The 19,133-nt window shown below is 41.7% G+C and overlaps 1 protein-coding gene across 4 annotated transcripts in view; it reads right to left on the bottom strand.

The window, feature by feature from the left end:
* DAB1 (DAB adaptor protein 1) overlaps positions 1-19,133 on the bottom strand; it is a 1,273,242-nt gene that overhangs the window by 1,095,301 nt on the left and 158,808 nt on the right. The window lies entirely within an intron of this gene.

The raw sequence follows: 19,133 nt of genomic DNA on the forward strand, positions 1-19,133 counted from the left end.
TTTTCCCAGGTTTATTATGCACTTTTCAGATTTGGCTGCTTCCAAATAGATAAGCGTGTGTGTCCATATGTACACACAACGCTAGCCGTGATAATTGCTAACACTTCCGTAGTGCTTCCATAGGGCAGCGTAATCCAAGCAGTTTACTCATAACTCATTTAATCCTCACCAACCTTAATGAGGTAGTTACTCTTATTTTATTATTATAGCTATTTTACAATGGGGAAACAGAAGCTCAGAGAAGTCAAGTAACTGACCCATCTCACAGTTCTAAGTGGTAGAACTGGCATGAAATCCCACGCATTCTGATGTCAAAGGTGACGTTCTTGACACCTGTGCTATACTGAACTATCTGCATTAGCCAAATATCCATGCTTTGTTTATTGCTCTGCCTTCCCACATACTGCACTGTATGCCTGGAATACTGTTCTCTCCCCTCTCCTCTTTCCACCTTCCCAACTGATTAAATCTTATTTTTCCCTCAGCATCATCTCCCCTGGAAAGTCCTCTCTGACTCTGTCCATCTTCAATTTCCACTGTGGATGCTCTCTCCTCTTCTCTGGGCTTACAGAGCACCCTGTGCCACCCTTTATCATAGCACCTGAGTAGATAATAAAAATGTTCTGTACTTGTTTTCCCCAGTGCCCCCTACACTAGACTGTGACTTCCTTTAAGCCTAAGACTCTGTCTGGTGGAATATAGTCTTCTGAATTATAGTAAGTCCTTCATAAATATTTGCTGAGTATATAGACAGATTAAGTATTAACCATATTAGATGGGTTGATGATTGCGGCCCCAGCATGCATACTTTCTGGGTCTTTTCTTACAGATTTTGAAATTCTAACTAGGGAATTTTAAAGTGAGAAATTCAGGTAGAATTTGGAATGGGGATGGGGCAGCTGACTGGTCTAAGTCAATGTGTCTCAGTGATTTGTTAAGCCTTCAGCACAATCCACGACACTAGCCAGAGTAATCCAGTATAGGCAACTGACTTATAAAGTTATAATCAGAGGAAGCTTGGAAATTAGTTCAGAAGGTGAATGAATGGAAACACTGCTCACTCTCTAAGGGAAGCAGAAGGCCCAGAACCCCTGAGGACATTCTTAGCTTTCTTAAGGCCTCGAAGAGATAAAAATGACTCCACAAAAGATCGATCAAAAAGACAGAAGGAACATATCCACGTGATACTGACAAGACACAGGTTTAAACCAGTCCTGAGTTCTTCTCTACTTCTGGACTTCTCAAATACATCAGCCAATAAATTCCACTATTGTTCAAGTCTCTTTGATTTGGGTTTTCTATTACTTGCATCCAAACACATTATAAATATTTTGCTGTTTAGCTGACTTCAAAGTTTGCAGATAGGAGGAAGGGTACCACATGAAGGAATATTAATATCATGAGAGACGTTACTAGAGTTGTACTTAAAATTTATTCCACGGTCACTGGGAATCTCCTGACAGTTTCAGAGCAGAGGAGAGCTACTCTTGGAGCTGTGGTTTAGAAATACAATTCTGTTGCCTTATGGTTCAGCTGCTATTCTGTATCTACATATTTTTTCTCTTTCATTTTACAGGTTAATAATCACACAAAAAGAATAATTCTAAGTATCCAGGATTTCTACTAGTTGGTAAAAAAAATAGGATTTCTGAAGTGGAAAATGACATTCTCAGGGAAGATTCTGAAAATATATACATATATATTTGAGAAACAGATGGTATCTCAGAGCCTCAAGTCTGTTGGCTTGTAACAGCAAGGCAACGAACTTTATGCCAACAAGTAAACTCATCTTCCCAGGAAAATGGCAAACCCCTCAATCACATGGCCTCTAGTGATACTGCCAGTATGAAGTGTTTAGATTCCTGAGGCGAAAATAAGAAACTTTGCCACAGCAGTAACTAGGACGAGAAGACTATGGTGTAAGGAGATAAGGAAAGGCAGCAAACATTTCCTGAACCTCTAGTCAGCATCTTATAATATGCTACGTGCCTGTCATCCATCAGCTCACTCTGTCCCCAAGGAGCAGGGATGTAGACTCCAACCTGCATGATTTCAAAGTGCACCATGTTATGGGCAAACAAAATTTCTAAAGCTGAATTGTGAAGGTGCCAGGCAAATACTTCCACCAACAGAGCCCAGCTCAAATGCTACCTCTCCCATCCAGCTTGCATAACTTTATCTGCTCTTTGGCTTGTTCCTTCTCTGAATTCTAAAGGCTTGTCCCAGCCAATTAAGCTTCAACCACCTAGGAAACTGAGAATTTTTCTATTCATCTTTGTTCATTAGGAATTTCTGTTTAATCACTTTTTAAATAGAAAGCATTTTAAGGTGGATTAAGAAGAAAAAAGGGCATGGTACTTAGTAGAGGCTGTTCAAAAATACTCTGGGTTTCCTTATTCATACATGGTGAGATTATATTTCTCTTCCCCCTGAAAGATAAATGTGGTCATGTGACTTTTTTGGCTGATGAAATTATGAGCAGAAGCAATCTGTGTCACTTCCAAGTGGAAGGTTTAGAGCCAGTACATAATTCGCCACATTCCCTTCCCTACTAAAGTTACTGTGGAGGCCTGTCTCAAGATAAAACCTCTATCCTTGAGTGAGGATGATAAGGCGGAGCTCCCTGGTGATTGTGTAGCTTGGCCCATAGAATGAGCAAAACCTGTATATATTAAACCATCTTGATTTGTGTATGCAATGTTTGTTACTGCAGCATAAAGTAGGCTGCCCTGATTGATTCAGAAGGATTTGTCAAAACGACATAGAAGTGTCCTTTAGAATTCAAGGTCACAAAGGCAGCTGGGCTTTGAGAATGTATTAAAACCAAGGTCTAGAGAGCTGCCCGACTCACTCTGTCTTCTGTACTCCCCTCTGTGTATCTGCTCTGTGTGTCCTTCCTCCATCTCTGCTGCCTTTCTCTAGCTCTATCTGCCCCTCTTTGTGAATCTCTCTGTTTCTCTTCCTGATCCTCCAGTCCACCCAGGTGGGAAGTAGAGGGAAGACGTTTACACCAAAGCTCTTGAGAATACCTGTTACAAGTCCTTTCTCTCTCTCTCTCACAGGCCCCCACACACAAACACAATACTTGGCTTCATTTTCAAATTACTGGCGAAAGGACTCTAATCAGCCCAACTTAAATTAAGATCAGGTCCCCACCCCTACTCCAATCAAATATGGCCAAGGGATGAAAGAAAATAGTGAGGTTGGCATTTAAGAAGGGTTACTATAAGTTGATATGTAATAACAGTAACTAGCACTGAGACAAAGATTCTTCTGTGATGGTGATGGTTCATGGCTATCTATTCACTCTGTTTTTTTTTGAGATGGAATCTCGCTCTGTTGCCAGGCTGGAGTGATGTAATCTCGGCTCACTGCAATCTCTGCCTTCTGGGTTCCAGCAATTCTCCTGCCTCAGCCTCCCAAGTAGCTGGAACAAAATGTGCATGCCACCATGCCCAACTAATTTTTGTATTTTTAGTAGAGATGGGGTTTCACCATGTTGGCCAGGATGGTCTTGATCTTTTGACCTTATGATCTGCCCGCCTTGGCCTCCCAAAGTGCTGGGATTACAGGCATGAGCCACTGTGCTCAGCCTTCACTCTCTTAATCTTCAGAACAACTATATGAAATAGGTACTAATATCACAAGCTGCATTTTATAGATGAGAAAATGGAGACATGCAGAGATTAATTAATTTGCCCAAAGTCACAAGTGTTAAGTAGGTGATCAGAGATGTGTACCAGGAAGTCTCACACAAGAGTTCTTGTGTTTTTCCCAAAAATATGCTGCCTCTTATATTATTGGCATCTACTATAAGCACCTTGTTTCTCCTGGCAAACTCTGGGTTCCTGCAGAGTGGAAGTCCATGTCTATTATCCATTATACCTATAAGAATGTTAAATGGAAGAAGCCAGCATGTACTGATTGTGGTGCTAGATGCATCCACACTAAAGGATTGTTGTCATTTAATGGCAGGAGACATCCTGAGAGTTAAATGACTTGCCCAAGGTTTCATAATTAGTAAACCATAGAGCCAGGGCTCAGATCCAAGTCTTCTCATCCTAAATCTAGCACTCTTTCCAGCTCTACTGCAGCAGGGTTTTTGTGTTGATGTCAAGAATCATGAATAAACTTAAACAAATCTATTTCCCCTCCTCGTCAGTGTCTTCAAATGACACTGTCACCAAGGGCTCCAAAGGCAGTGACAGAAGTCCCTTTCCTGTAGCTGCACTGATGAAGCGGAGAAGCTTCAGGGAGAGGTCAGATGGCCGGGCTGCAGCCTAGTGATATTCATGGGATGAAGCTGGGAGGGAGTCTTCCTGGGTTATCTTCATCCAGGTAATTGCACATCTGATTTTCTAGACCATTTTTCTAAGGATGGTGCTCCTAACATCAGGCTGTGTCTCATTGACTCAGGCCCTGTGAAAGCAAAGGCTTCAGGAGCAATGCTTATTATTGTTGCTGAGCTCTGGAAGAGTTGAGCCAGGCAGGGGCTGACCTTACACACACCCCTTCTCTATAGTGAATAATTACAATAAAAACAATTACAACAATAATGATAATACCATCAGTGGGTCACTTGCCACTGACCAGTTACAAGTATGCTCCCATGCTAATCCAATCCTTATTTAAAGAGGAGGCAAGGCTAAGTGATTTGTCCAAGGTCACATAGCAAATAGGTAAAACACCAAAATTTCAATTCACATTTATCTGATGCTGAAAGCTTTCCCCTTCATGGTGGTTTCACGCCATTGGACAGGTGATCCACAGCAATCCAGGAAACAGCCTTGGAATTGACCAAAGGGGCTCATCACTCTCTAGATGAGGAGGAAAGAGGAAAAACAATGAGAATGAAGAAGGTGGAGACGATGAATAGGAAGAGAGAAATAAGAGGAGAGAGAGAAACAGCAGAAGAACAAAGCTTGCATTGACAATCTTATGTAATTTCAACAGGTCTGAAGGAGAAAAATGCAGAGAAGGATTACAGGCTGGGTAATTTTTCTTCTGACCTTAGCTCTCCAAAGATCAATGGGTGCCCCAGCAGCCTAACTGACAAAGTATGCCACTATTCTTCAAAGCCAACTGCTTTTCCCGGAGAAAGGAGAAAGGAAAGATTGACAGCTTCCAAAGGCTGGGGAGCACGTTCCCCTTGTGCTGCATCTGTACAAGGGAGTCCACACTTGGTCTTCTAGTGCCCAAGGATCATCTGAAGTCTCAGAGAGCAGGGTGCAGGGAGTCGGCAATTATTGATCCTGAAGTTCTGAGACAAGCAGCACCTGGCTCTGAGCCAAGCTATGCTGGAGTCTGAGTTCAAATGCATAGGAATTCATTTTTTTTTCTCTTTAATGGTTCACTTTGTTTTTCCGCAGCTGAGATTAGCAATTTACAGCTATCCTTGGGCATGCCTGCCAGCCCCAGGGGAGAGAGGAGAATCCAAGAAGGTAAGCAGAATTCAGAACAGGAGACACAGCTCTACCCTCTGCCTTCCAGCATATGGTGACTTCCCACTGGGGCTCAAGTATTCTCTGCATCTTATCTGCTCCTTTCAGGATTTGCAGAGAGAATGCAAGAAGTCTTCCACCTACTCTTTATCTTAACTCCTTAAAGAACTTCTGCCCTGAGCCCCTAACTCCTTTCTTGTTCTGGGGGCTTGGGCTAGAGAACTCTTTGATTAATTAGCCCAGTGACCTTGGAGAAGTTCCTTGATATCACTATACCTGAGTTTCCATATCTAGCAAATGGGGATAATTGATGTATGTTCCTCATGGTGTCAAAGTGAGGATCTAATAGGTTAAGATATATGTAAATTGATCAGAACATAGCCTGACATTCAGTAAATGTGCCATGTAAGTTTCCAAGAAGAAAGAAGTTAAAGTTTCTTTACCTTGTTCTCTCCCTTGAGCCTAAAGTCCTAGGATGTTAGCTCCCTGCCGGCTGTGCTCAAACAAAACAGAGGGCAAGGATCACGGGAAATAGGATGAAAAAGAAAAGGGAAAAAAATTAAAGAGAAATAATATTTGCTGAGTATGAATTATATGCCAGACACATGCTTGAGACTTCCGCATGGTTATTTTTAATATTAATAAATATAATGATAGTAACATTGTTCTAGTGAACATAGTTCACTTCACACAGGGCAAGCCCCCGTTAGAGGGTATTACATGCATGAGCTCACTTATTCCTGAGAATAATCTGAAAAAACAGGTTCCTTTCATCATCTCTGTTGCGGAGTTGAGCTCAGGGAGTTTGGGAGACTTGCTTTTTGGTGCTTGGACTCCAAGTGAGACATTGACTTCACATTAGTACTATAGAAAGCATGAGATTGTTATGGGCCAAGACCATCCGGAGAGCAGGCTGATGAGAATAACTCATAGGATCAAGACAGAAGAGCAGGCGCCTCATTCAGGGATGGATTTTCTTTATTTTCATCATCAGATGATGTGGGCAGGTAGGACATTAAACCACATCAAGGCCCGAAAGAGGAGACAAAGGCTCAGAGGAGTCAGGTGGTTTGACCAAAGTCACAAAGTAGATGTGGGTTAGATGACACACTGAGGTGCTCCCGCAGGACACTGTGGGTATCATGGCCTGCCATCACCTAGGGCTCCCCTTGGACAACCTGTCATCAGGGAACCCTTCCTGGACCTCCCTGGCAGAAACAACACTTTCCATCTCACCCTCTCCATTTACTATGCCCGTCTTCATTTGGAGTGCTCATTATTACCACTTACCACTGCATCATGTACTTATCTATCTCATTATCCGCCCATCATCAACAGCTAAGCTTCATGGGGCAGGGAAGTTTGTTTTGTTCCCTGTTATATTCCCAGCACTTAAAATGGTGCTTGGCATAGGATCAGCACTCAATACTGTTAAATGAATGAGTTAATTAATTGATTGATTGAGCATACCATCTTTTAATTGCTTTGATTTTCACATTTTCCACTATCTAAAACCTCTATAAGGTCAGGTATTGAATTTTATTACAGGGCTTGGCACATAGGTGCTTCATAATTATTTAAAAATGAATAAATAAGGTAGATTAAGTATTTAAATCTTATCCTAGCCTTCGTTTCTCCTTTGTAGGTCCTGGAAAGTTCACCAAAGAGGATGAGTTTGGAGGCAGTTGAATGTAAATGTGGCTCATCCAATGGGAAGGGAAGGGGATATGTGTCCTGGGATAGGTATTTGGGAAGCATAGAGTCCATTTGTTAAGGTATGCTCAACCCCCAACCTCTGTCCACACTTCAGTGACTTAGTCAGTAGACACCCCAGATGCATGTCCAGTGACTTTTACATCTTTGAGCTAAAGGACAGTTCTCTCATCTTTTCAATAAAAATTTATAACTTAATAAAGTTTCTGAGAGTTTGTTGTTTTAATACACAAAGGGTCCGTGACATCAGAGGCTGTGAAAACTCTCCCTCATCTGTCGATAGCACATTTCTCCATGCAAGGGAGGAAAAATAATCCCAGCTAGGTAAGCATCCAGGATAACAGATGTGTTTTTCCAAGATTATGCCCAAAGGATAGAAAATAAAGGTTTCGCTGAATACAGATGTCCTAAAAGCAGCAAGTTTATACTGCAACCTTGAAAAGGCAATGTGTGCCATTCCCAGTGCTAAGCCAGAGTAAGAGAAAAAAGAGTAATCAAGGAGTAAATCAACTTGAAGCTCCAAGTCAAACAAGAACAGAAATAGAAAGGTCTCCAGGTTGAAGTTATCATTCAATTTGGGCTGTGCCTCTCATTCCTCTCTGTCGTAGAATTTTAGCAGAGGTGGTTTTGCCTCGAAGGCTGAGACATACTGGAAGGAATAAGAGAAGCCCACATTGGGATGAAGGCTCCGCCATTTACTGCGTGAATACAGGTAAGTCACTTAGCCTCTCTGATTTGAGGAATGTTTGGAAGGCAGGCATCACCCCAAAATATCTACCCATACTGCAACTGATGTTTGCTATCATATGATTAGCAATAAGTTTTCCTTGCTGTTAAGTATTCCCGCTCTCTGCAGTCCTGACTAATTCAGAAGAACTAGGAGACAAAACACTAGCAACATGCCAAGGGCACTGAGCTCATAAGTAGCAGAACCTGGACTCAAGCTCATACCGGCTTAGCTCCAAAGCCTGTGCTCTTATCACTATCCCTTGTTTTCTTCCAAAAGGTGACCAAGAAAGCTGATGCCCACTGGCTGGGCTCAAATTAAATCAAGCTTATTACCAAGGCTAATCAAGACAGCAGTATGGAATAGAGAAAATAGCACTGATGTGCTATTTAAATATCAGGCTTGGACACTTACAAGGTTTGTATGACCCTTAAAGAGTCTGTTAATTTTGCTTCACTGAGCTTCAGTTCTTCTCACATGAAAACCGGGAATGATGCCTATGTCACTCAAGGTAGGCTAAACTGTGATGCAGCAACAAAGAGCACCAGGATGCCAGTGATGTAAAACATGAAGATTTTCTTTGTTTTGTTTCTTCGCTGATGCTATGTGTACTTCTCACTTCATCTGTCATCTGAGGCTTCTTCTCTACATTAGCCTCGCTCCGGAACCTATGCAGATGGAGCAGCCATTGATCGGAACACATCTGGCCACCCTTGCGAGGGAACAGAGAAACTAGATGGCCTCATACCTGTGCTCAAATGCTCAGCTTGAAGTTGACAATTATTTCACAGCTTCTTAGAAAGAACTGTTTATATGATATCCCCAACCACTGCGGGCCAGAAACCATGCTCCTACTATTCTCTTGGAAGAATGAAGAGTTGAAGCATTTGGTGAATGGCATTAATGGCTACCCAGTTGCCCTCCTGGGCTACTTCAAAGGGATGCCAGTAAGATTAAGTGAAAAAAATATGTAGGAAGATGTAGTAGTAAAATGATCTGTACATGTTTGAGCCTTAGAGAGAGGTAAATGAATAACTCCCCATCTCTTTATTCCCCCTCTTGAATGTACTTTCTTCTGAGAAATTTGATTGGTGGGGACTTGTAGTGTTTCTGCTGAGGTCAGATGCTTGCATTTCCTAGCCAATACTATCACAAGCCATTGAAATGGTAAAGCTAACTCTGAGCCCATGAAGAAGTATTTAATATGTGAAAAGCATTATAGAATTCTAGGATTTTAGATCTACAAGAGATCTTGGCAGTCCTCAGTCCTTGTGCTTATTTCTTCAGATAAAGAAAGAGAAGCCCAGAGAAGGGCCATGACTTGCCCACAGCCAGACAGCAAGATAGTAGCAGGGCTGCAACCAGAGTTTAGGGCTCCTGACTCCCAGGAACACCACACTATAGATTCCTTTATTATGGTTTTGCATTCTGATGTGGAACGTTTACACCGAGCCCAGAGTGGCTTGTGAGTAATTTGCTTTTCCTTTAAGTTCTTTGAGTCAGTGATCCCGCTGGACACCAAAACCATTCCTCAGTAATCAAGCAAGGAAAAACAAAAGATCATCTATACCTAGTCTTTAACTTGTCTGCCAAGGCCTAATTCAATAAACATGAAATGACTTCTTACAGAACATTGGAGAAAGATTCTAGGAAAGCCAAAACTTAAAAAAAAAAAGACAGAAATAAAATTATTGTCCTCAAAGAGCTTCCTGTCTAGTGAAGGAGAAGACATGAGTAAATTATAGCATAAAGGTAGTTAAGTGAGAGGGACTCCAAGGGTGCAATGGGAACCAATGTGAGGAGGGGGGTGGAAGAAAAAGTGGTGGAGAGCAGCATCACGGGAAGCTTTCTGGAGGAAGCTTCCCCTGACATGACCCTTGGAGTACAAGAGAATGAAGTGGAGAGATAGTCAAAGGAAGAAGAGGAGGACGGCATTTCAGGCAGGAGAAGGTAAATACTGGAGAGAGAAATCAGCACTTCTCATGCCGGGGACTGCCATACCCGGCATCTGTAGAGGGGACAGGACACAGCAGAGAGGTGGGAGGGGACCAGGAGTTTGGACTTCCATTGTCTGAAAGCTGGGAGGAGTGGGATTATTGCTATTGCTGTGGCAAGTCTGTAGATTATGGGAAGACTGACTTTCAAGGGGTTTGAAATTTACTCTTCTCTGGCAAAATCCGGTCAAGTGACTTGGAGGAGAAAATGAATCCACTTCAAGAAAGCTCTAACTTGTGATTTTTGACAAGCGGTATTCTTGAATGTCAATAAAACAGCATAAGACCCTGCTTCCTTCTCCTCAGTTCTGAGTGAAGGCGCAAACATTTCTTTACATCTTTTCCCTTCCAGCCTGGGTGTGAGAGGCATTTATGGTGAGGAAATAAAGTCACATCAGCTGATCCTTTCTTAGTTTTTCATTCCATCCCCCCTTCCCCCAACCCCAGTTATGGAAAAAGAAAGCTCACCCTAAGGGACAAACAACAGATTTCATTTACTCAATATGAGACCCTGAGGACACATGCAAAATTTTTTTCCTTGGGAGTCCCCCATGACCACGTGCTCCTGCATACAACAGCCTTTTGGTTTGACTACTTGCTCTTCTCTTCCAAGACACTCTAGTACTGTGAAGGCCAGAGCTGGATTCATCATCTCTGCCTCATAATGCCCAGTCTGCAAGGGAGTTTAGTAAGTGTTGAATAATGGAAGGGACAAAGGACGAATGAATGAATGAATGCTGCAAACTCAGGAGAGAGTCTAACTATTTATGAATTTAGTTATGTGAACGTTCTTACATTGAAATCAACCTATAATCACATTTAATTGTGCACTTAACAAATCATACATTCAACAATATGGGAATGCTTATTCTGTGCTAGGCACTGCTCTAGACATCAGTGAATAAAATAGACAAAGTCCCTGCTTATAACATTTATGCTTTAGAGAGAAAGCCAAACAAGCAAACAGACACGCAAATACAAAATACAATGACAAGTAGGAAAAAAAAGGCTGGTAAAAAAAATAAGCAACATCAGGGGATTAGAGAGTCGTCAGTGGTGTCCAGAAACAGTCTATTTGAGGAGGTGGCATTTGAGCAGAGACCAGCATGAAGTCAGAGAGCGAGCCATGAAAAAAATGTTTAAGCAAAACGTTCTAGGGAGAGCAAACAGCAAGTGAAAGGCATGGAGAAGGTTATCTGCTTGCTGTGTTGTTGCAACAGCAAAATGTTCACTGTGCCAGAGAAGGGAAGCAGGGAAGAAAATGAGGTCAGAGATATCTGGGGGCAGGAGTGGGGCCTCCAAACTATCTCTTTAAAAAATGTATGGAGGGGGCACCAAGATGGCCGAGAGAAGCCAGCACCAGAACACAGCCCCCAGCGAGTGAGACACAGAGGGCTGGAGGACTTCATGGTTCCAAAGGAGGTGCTGGGTTCTTTTCTGTGGACTGATAGCGCACCGGAACTGGGCCCAGGGAAGGAGCTACAGGGCGAGGGCTGCCCAGGGGGGCAAATCAAGACAGGAGGGGCGTGTCCCCAACTGAAACGTGCAGCCAGCTCGGAGGGTCAGGGTACTTAACCCCCTCGGTGCTCCGTTTCAGATCCTGTGCTTGCCTCATCCCTTCTGCAACCCACGGTCCATGAGAGCCCTGACAGACGGTGGGGCACCGTGGGTAGTAGATGCAAATCTGAGCAGCGGCTACCACCAGGAGCCATAAGTTGTCACAGGGACCTGGGCAGGAGTTCGGACTAATGCCTGCAGGACGGACGGACAAGTCCCACAGAGGGAGGCAGAGTTGAAAGCAGGGAAACAGGCCACAAGGCCAGCCGGCCCCAGCCCCACAGAACTCAAACTGAAGCGCGGGCTAGAGAGGTTGGCAGCAAATACACCAGCTTGACCCAAACCAGGAAGATCAAGCTCTGGGAGAGACCCCAGTGGGAAGGCGGGGCCAATCTCACCTGCAATCAAACTCCAGGGAAGGACCACCCACCCAGCATCCTGAACTGAACCTGAGCGAGCCCAGCAACGCCCTCTACAGGCCGAAAAAGAAGCAGCTCCAACCTCAATAGAAAAAATATGTCCACCCAGAGACTCCTCCTGAAATCACCAATTTCAAAGATTAAAAGGAGATAAATCCACGAAGATGGGGAAAAACCAGTGCAAAAAGGATGAAACCACCAAAGAGCAGAACACCTCTTCTCCTCCCAGGGATCACAACTCCTCACCGTCAAGGGAACAACAACAACAAAAAAAAAAAAAAAACAGAGAATGAATCTGACGAATTGACAGAAGCAGGCTTCAGAAGGTGGGTAATAACAAATTCTGAGTCAAAATACCCTGTTCTAACCCAATACAAAGAAACTAAGAACCTTGAAAAAAGGTTAGATGAAATGCTAACCAGAATAACCAGCTTAGAGAAGAACATAAACAACTTGATGGAGCTGAAAAACACAGCACGAGAACTTTGTGAGGCATACACAAGTTTCAACAGCCGAATTGATCAAGCAGAATAAAGGATATCAGAGATAGAAGAGCAAATCAATGAAATAAAATGAGAAGGCAAGATTAGAGAAAAAGGAGTGAAAAGAAATGACCAAAGCTTCAAAGAACTATGATGTGAAAAAAACTAATGTACGCTTGATCGGCATACCTGAATGTAATGGGGAGAATGAATCCAAGTTGGCAAACACTCTTCAAGATATTATCCAAGAGAACTTTCCCAAACTAACAAGGCAGGTCAACATTCAAACCCAGGAAATACAGAGAACACCACAAAGATATTCCTCAAGAAGAGCAACCCCAAGGCACATAGTTGTTAGATTCACCAGGGTTGAAATGAAGGAAAAAATCCTAAGGGTGGCCAGGGAGAAAGGTCGATCACCCACAAAGGAAAGATCATCAGATTCACAGCGGATCTCTCGGCAGAAACCCTGCAAGCTAGAAGGGAGCGGAGGGCCAATATTCAACATCCTTAAAGAAAAGAACTTTGAATCCAGAATTTCATATCTAGTCAAATTAAGCTTCATAAGTGAAGAAGAAATAAAATCCTTTATGAACAAGCAATTGCTGAGAGATTTATTTTTTTTATTTTTTATTTTTTTTATTTTTTTTTTTTTGCTACAAGACCTGCCCTACAGGAGCTACTAAAGGAAGTACTAAACAGGGAAAGGAACAACTGGTACCAGCCACTGCAAAAACGTACCAAATGGTAAAGAATAATGACACAATGAAGGAGCCACATCAATTAACAGGCAAAACAACCAGCCAGTAACAAAATGGCAGGATCAAATTCAAATATAACAATATTAATGTTGAACGTAAATGGCCTAAATGTCCCAATCAAAAGACATAGACTGGCAAACTGGATAAAAAGTCAAGACCCATCAGTGTGCTGTATTCAGGAAACCCATCTCACATGCAAAGATTCACAAAGACTCAAAATAAAGGGATGGAAGAAGATTTACCAAGCAAATGGAGAAAAAAAAAAAGCAGGAGTAGCAATCCTAGTCTCTGATAAAACAGACTTTAAGCCAACAAAGATCAAAAGAGACAAAGAAGGGCATTATACAATGGTAAAAGGATCAATGCAACAAGAAGAGCTAACTATCCTAAACATTTATGCACCCAATGCAGGAGCACCCAGATACATAGAGCAAATTCTTAAAGACCTACAAAGAGATTTAGACTCCCACACAATAATAGTGGGAGACTTTAACACTCCACTGACAATATTGGACAGATCAACGAGACAGAAAGTCAACAAGGATATCCAGGACTTGAATGCAGATTTGGGCCAAGCAGACCTAATAGAAATTTACAGGACACTCCACCCCAAATCCACAGAATACACATTCTTCTCAGCACCACATTGCACTTACTCCAAAATAGACCACATAATTGGAAGTAAATCACTCCTCGGCAAGTGCAAAAGAACAGAAATCATAACAAACAGTCTCTCAGAGTACAGCACAATCAAATTAGAACTCAGCATTAAGAAAAGCACTCAAAACTGCACAATCACATGGAAACTGAACAACCTGCTCCTGAATGACCAGTGGATAAACAATGACATAAAGGCAGAAGTAAAAACGTTCTTTGAAACCAACTAGAATGAAGACACAACATAACAGATCCTATGGGACACATTTAAAGCAGTGTCTACAGGGAAATTTATAGCAATAAATGCTCACATGAGAAAGAAGGAAAGATCTAAAATCAACACCCTATCATCAAAATTGAAAGAGCTAGAGGAGCACAATCAAAAAAACTCAAAAGCAAGCAGAAGACAAGAAATAACTAAGAGCAGAGAAGAACTGAAGGAGACAGAGACACAAAAAACCCTTCAAAGAATCAATAAACCCAGGATCTGATTTTTTGAAAAGATCAACAAAATAGACAGACCACTAGCTAGACTAATAAAAAAGAAAAGAAAGAATAATTGAATAGATGCAATAAAAAATGATAAAGGGAAGATCACCACCGATTCCTCAGAAAAACAAACTATCATCAGAGATTACTACAAACAACTCTATGCATATAAACCAGTAAATCTGGAAGAAATGGAAAAATTCCTGGACACTTGCATATACCCAAGACTAAGCTAAAAAGAAGTTAAAATCCTGAATAGACCAATAACAAGATCTGAAGTTGATGCAGCAATTAATAGCCTACCAACCAAAAAAAGTCCAGGATCAGATGGGTTCACAGCTGACTTCTACCAGACATACAAAGGGGAGCTGGTACCATTCCTATTGAAACTAATCCAAACAATACAAAAAGAGGGAATCTTGCCTGACTCTTTCTACGAGACCAACATCATCCTGATACCAAAATCTAAAAAAGAAAACTACAGGCCAATATCCATGTTGAACATTGATGCAAAAATCTTCAATAAAATACTAGCAAACCGAATCCAACAGCACATCAAGAAGCTAATCCATCACGATCAAGTAGGCTTCATAGTGGGGAGGCAAGGCTGGTTCAATATAGGCAAATCTATAAACATAATGCACCACATAAACAGAACCAAAGACAAAAAACAAACGATTATCTCAATAGATGCAGAGAAGGCCTTTGACAAAATTCAACAGCCCTTTATGCTAAAAACTCTCAATATACTAGGTATTGATGGAACATATCTCAAAACAATAAAAGCTATTTACGACAAACCCACAGCCAATATCATACTGAATGGGCAAAAATTAGAAGCATTCCCTTTTAAAACTGGCACTAGACAAAGATGCCCTCTCTCACCACTCCTATTCAATATAGTATTGGAAGTTCTAGCCAGAGCAATTAGTCAAGAAAAAGAAATAAAGAACATTCAATTAGGAAAAGAAATCAAATTGTCCCTATTTGCCTACAACATTATTGTATATTTAGAAGACCCCATTGTCTCAGCCCCAAACCTCTTTAAGCAAAAAGAACAAAGCTGGAGGCATCATGCTATCTGACTTCAAACTATACTACAAGGTTACAGGTATCAAAACAGCATGGTCCTGTTACCAAAACAGAGATATAGACCAATGGAACAGAACAAAGGCCTCAGAAGCAACACCACACATCTACAACCATCTGATCTTTTACAAACTGGACAAAAGCAATGGGAAAGGATTCCCTGTTTAATAAATGGTGTTGGGAAAACTGGCTAGCCATAGTCAGGAAGCTGAAACTGGACCCCTTCCTTACACCTTATACAAAACTTAACTCCAGATGGATTAAAGATTTAAACATAAGAACAAACACCATAAAAACCCTAGAAGAAAACCCAGGCAAAACCATTCAGGACATAAGCATAGGCAAGGACTTCATGACTAAAACACCAAAAGCAATGGCAACAAAAGCCAAAATAGACAAATGGGACCTAATTAAACTTAAGAGCTTCTATACAGCAAAAGAAACAATCATTAGAGTGAACTGCCAACCAACAGAATGGGGAAAAAAAATTTGCAAGGTACCCATCAGACAAAGGGCTAATATCCAGAATCTACAAAGAACTAAAGCAGATTTATAGGAACAAAACAAACAAACCCACTCAAAAGTGGGCAAAGCATATGAACAGACACTTTTCAAAAGAAGACAAATACTCGGCCAACAAATACATGAAAAAATGCTCATCATCATTGGTCATTAGAGAAATGCAAATCAAAACCACATTGAGATACTCTCTCAATGTGTCATATATATATATATATATATTTTTTTTTTTTTTTTTTTTTGAGATGGAGTTTCCTATTTATTGCCTGGGCTGGAGTGCAATGGTGCAATCTCAGTTCACTGCAACCTCCACCTCCTGGGTTCAAGCAATTCTTCTGCCTCAGCCTCCCAAGTAGCTGGGATTATAGACATGTGCCACCATACACAGCTAATTTTCTATTTTTAGTGGAGATGGGGTTTCTCCATGTTGGTCAGGCTGGTCTTGAACTCCCGACCTCAGATGATCCACATACCTTGGCCTCCCAAACTGCTGGGATTACAGGTGTGAGCTACTGTGCCCAGCCCAAATATATACTATGTTTTTAATTGTATTTTGGCTCTGGGGCACATGTGCATGTCCTCGATCCTGCAGGATTGTTGCATAGGTACACACATACCATGGTGGTTTACTGTCTCCATCCCTCCCCAACAGTTGCCTACATCAGGTATTTCTCCAGGTATTATCCCTCCACCTCCTCCCCACTTCGCACCCCTCCCCTCCCCTCCATCCCCACCACCTAGCCCTGTGAGTTTGTTCCCTTCCCTGAGCCCAAGTGTTCTCATTGTTCATCACCTGCCTATGAGTGAAAACATGCGAGGTTTGGTTTTCTGTTCTTGTGTCAGTTTGCTCAGAATGATGGTTTCTAGGTTCATTTATGCCTCCTCAAAGGGCATGAACTCATCGTTTTTTATGGCTGCATAGTATTCCATGGTGTATATGTGCCACATTTTTTTTGTCCAGTCTATCATTGATGGGCATTTGGGTTGGTTCCAGGTCTTTGCTATTGTAAACAGTGCCACAATTAACATACGTGTGCATGTGTCTTTATGATAGAACAATTTATAATCCTTTGGGTGTATACCCAGTAATGGGATTGTTGGGTCAAATGGAATTTCTATTTCTAGATCCTTAAGGAATCACCACACTATCTTCCACAATGGTTGAACTAATTTACACTCCCACCAACAGTGTAAAAGTGTTCCTGTTTCTCCACATCCTCTCCAGCATCTGTTGTCTCCAGATTTCTTAATGATTGCCATTCTAACTGGTAAAAGCTATTTAAGCCGCTTAAATAGCTTTGTTAAATCTTGAGCTTTTTAAACCTTGATTTCCTCATCAGTAAAATGGGACTAATTGCTTGTCCCTCACAGCATTTCTGTGAGAATCAAATGAGATATGAGATGTTTCTGATATAAGGAAAACGTCAGTAAGTGGCTGTATTATTCATTATTGTTGTTATTGTCTGTTTGCTTTAGCACTCAGGTGGAGAAGCTTAAATGATGTTCAGGGCTTCCTTCCTCTGACTTTCTCTTCTGCTAGGCCTGTGGATGTTACAGGCCACACCATCTGCTTTCTGTGGCTCTGTCTTTCTTTTTGCTACAGAGAGGAATGGGGACTTTCCTAGGATTGTTTAGAAACAACCCTGTTTTCAAAGGTCTGATGAGTCACGTCTATGTATAAAGACATGCTGTACATTTGTCTGCAACAAGAGCTGTGTAGTCCCAGTCTCTAAGCAGAAGCTGGGAACTGGAGCCATACTCTCATTGAGTATGTGTGGTGGTGAGGTACAGCGGAAAAGCCCAGGCTTGGATTGCTAGAGACCTGAGTCCAAGACGGAGGTTCACCAGTGACTGGCCAGCAGGTCCCTGGACAAGTCTCTCCTGTCTCTTTGAGCCTCCGTTCCTCCCTTTGTAAGATGGAGAAATACCTGCTTCAGAGGAGGAAATTATATATATATATACACATACGTATGTGCATATATACAAATTGGATAAACGTGCTTGTCACAAGAAAGGTGGAAGGAGTGATAACGATTACTTCAGGAGAAACACGTTTGGAAAATCACATACATTTAAATGCTGGCATCGCACAAGCGGGTTAATAGCATAGGTGGATTTTGTTACATGACTGTGAGATTGCCTTTGAAAGCAGATGGGTAGAATACCTTTGGGATTTTATGTTAAGCATTTAATGAGGACCAGTGAAACAAAAGAATGGTTTTTCTATCAGGAGGAAAAAATGAATCCCTTTTTTATAGGTGATATTAGCTTGTGACATTGTCTCTTACTCAGGAGTGGTAGGACCTAGTGCAGACAGGACAGATAGAGGAACTGGATCTATACCAAATGCCCTTGTGGGATCTTGTCCTAGAACCCTTTAGGTTAGAAGCTCCTTATTAAATAAGGCAAATGCTGTCAAGCTGCTATCCCTAATACAGGTGAGTAAACCAGTAGCTCCAGATAATCTTGACATTTTTATTTCTCTTAATTCAAAACATTATGTGTAGCTATATTTATTTTTTGAGATGAGGTCTCCCACTGTTACTCAGGCTGGAGTACAGTGGCATGATCATAGCTCATTGCAGCCTCAATCTCCTGGGCTCAAGCAATCCTCCTGACTCAACCTCCTGAGGAGCTGGGACTAGAGGTGCATACCACCTTGCCTGGCTAAGTTCAAAAGTTTTTGCATGGAGATATAATCTCACTCTGTTGCCCAGGCTAGTCTTGAACTCCTGGACTCAAGTAATCTCTCCGCTTCAGCCTCCCAAAGTATTAGGGTTACAGGATGAGTCACTGCTCCCAGCCACCTTATCTTTTAAATATAATCAGTCTCTTTCTTAAAAACAAAACAAAAAGTGTTAAAAACCTCCCAGTAAAATGAAATAATTTCTCCCCATAGGCTCCAATCTTCACCCACTTTTTCTTCTGGGGTGTTGTTACATATTTCCAATAACATATTTCAATGTAGTGTATTTAATTAGACAGTTTCCAAGTCTGCCCAGCGTGGGGTAGAATCATCACTCTCATTATGTTCCACTTCAAACAGGGGGTCTGGGAAAGGAATTCATTAGCAGAGCCCAAATGCTGAGGGCTCATCTCCCTTGATAACACCATCACCCAGAATCAAATTCCCAGCTCAACACCTAACATATTTAAAGGCAGTTTGTCACGACATACACACATTGTTGTTTAAAGAGAATTTCTTGGTTTGAAGTCTCCTACCTGTAGATGTAGCTGGAGTGACTTAAAACACCCTACTGAGATTTTCCCAGCTCATACACTGCC

Source organism: Callithrix jacchus, chromosome 7 (genome assembly GCF_049354715.1).
Source record: "Callithrix jacchus isolate 240 chromosome 7, calJac240_pri, whole genome shotgun sequence".
Taxonomy (NCBI): Eukaryota; Metazoa; Chordata; class Mammalia; order Primates; family Cebidae; genus Callithrix; species Callithrix jacchus.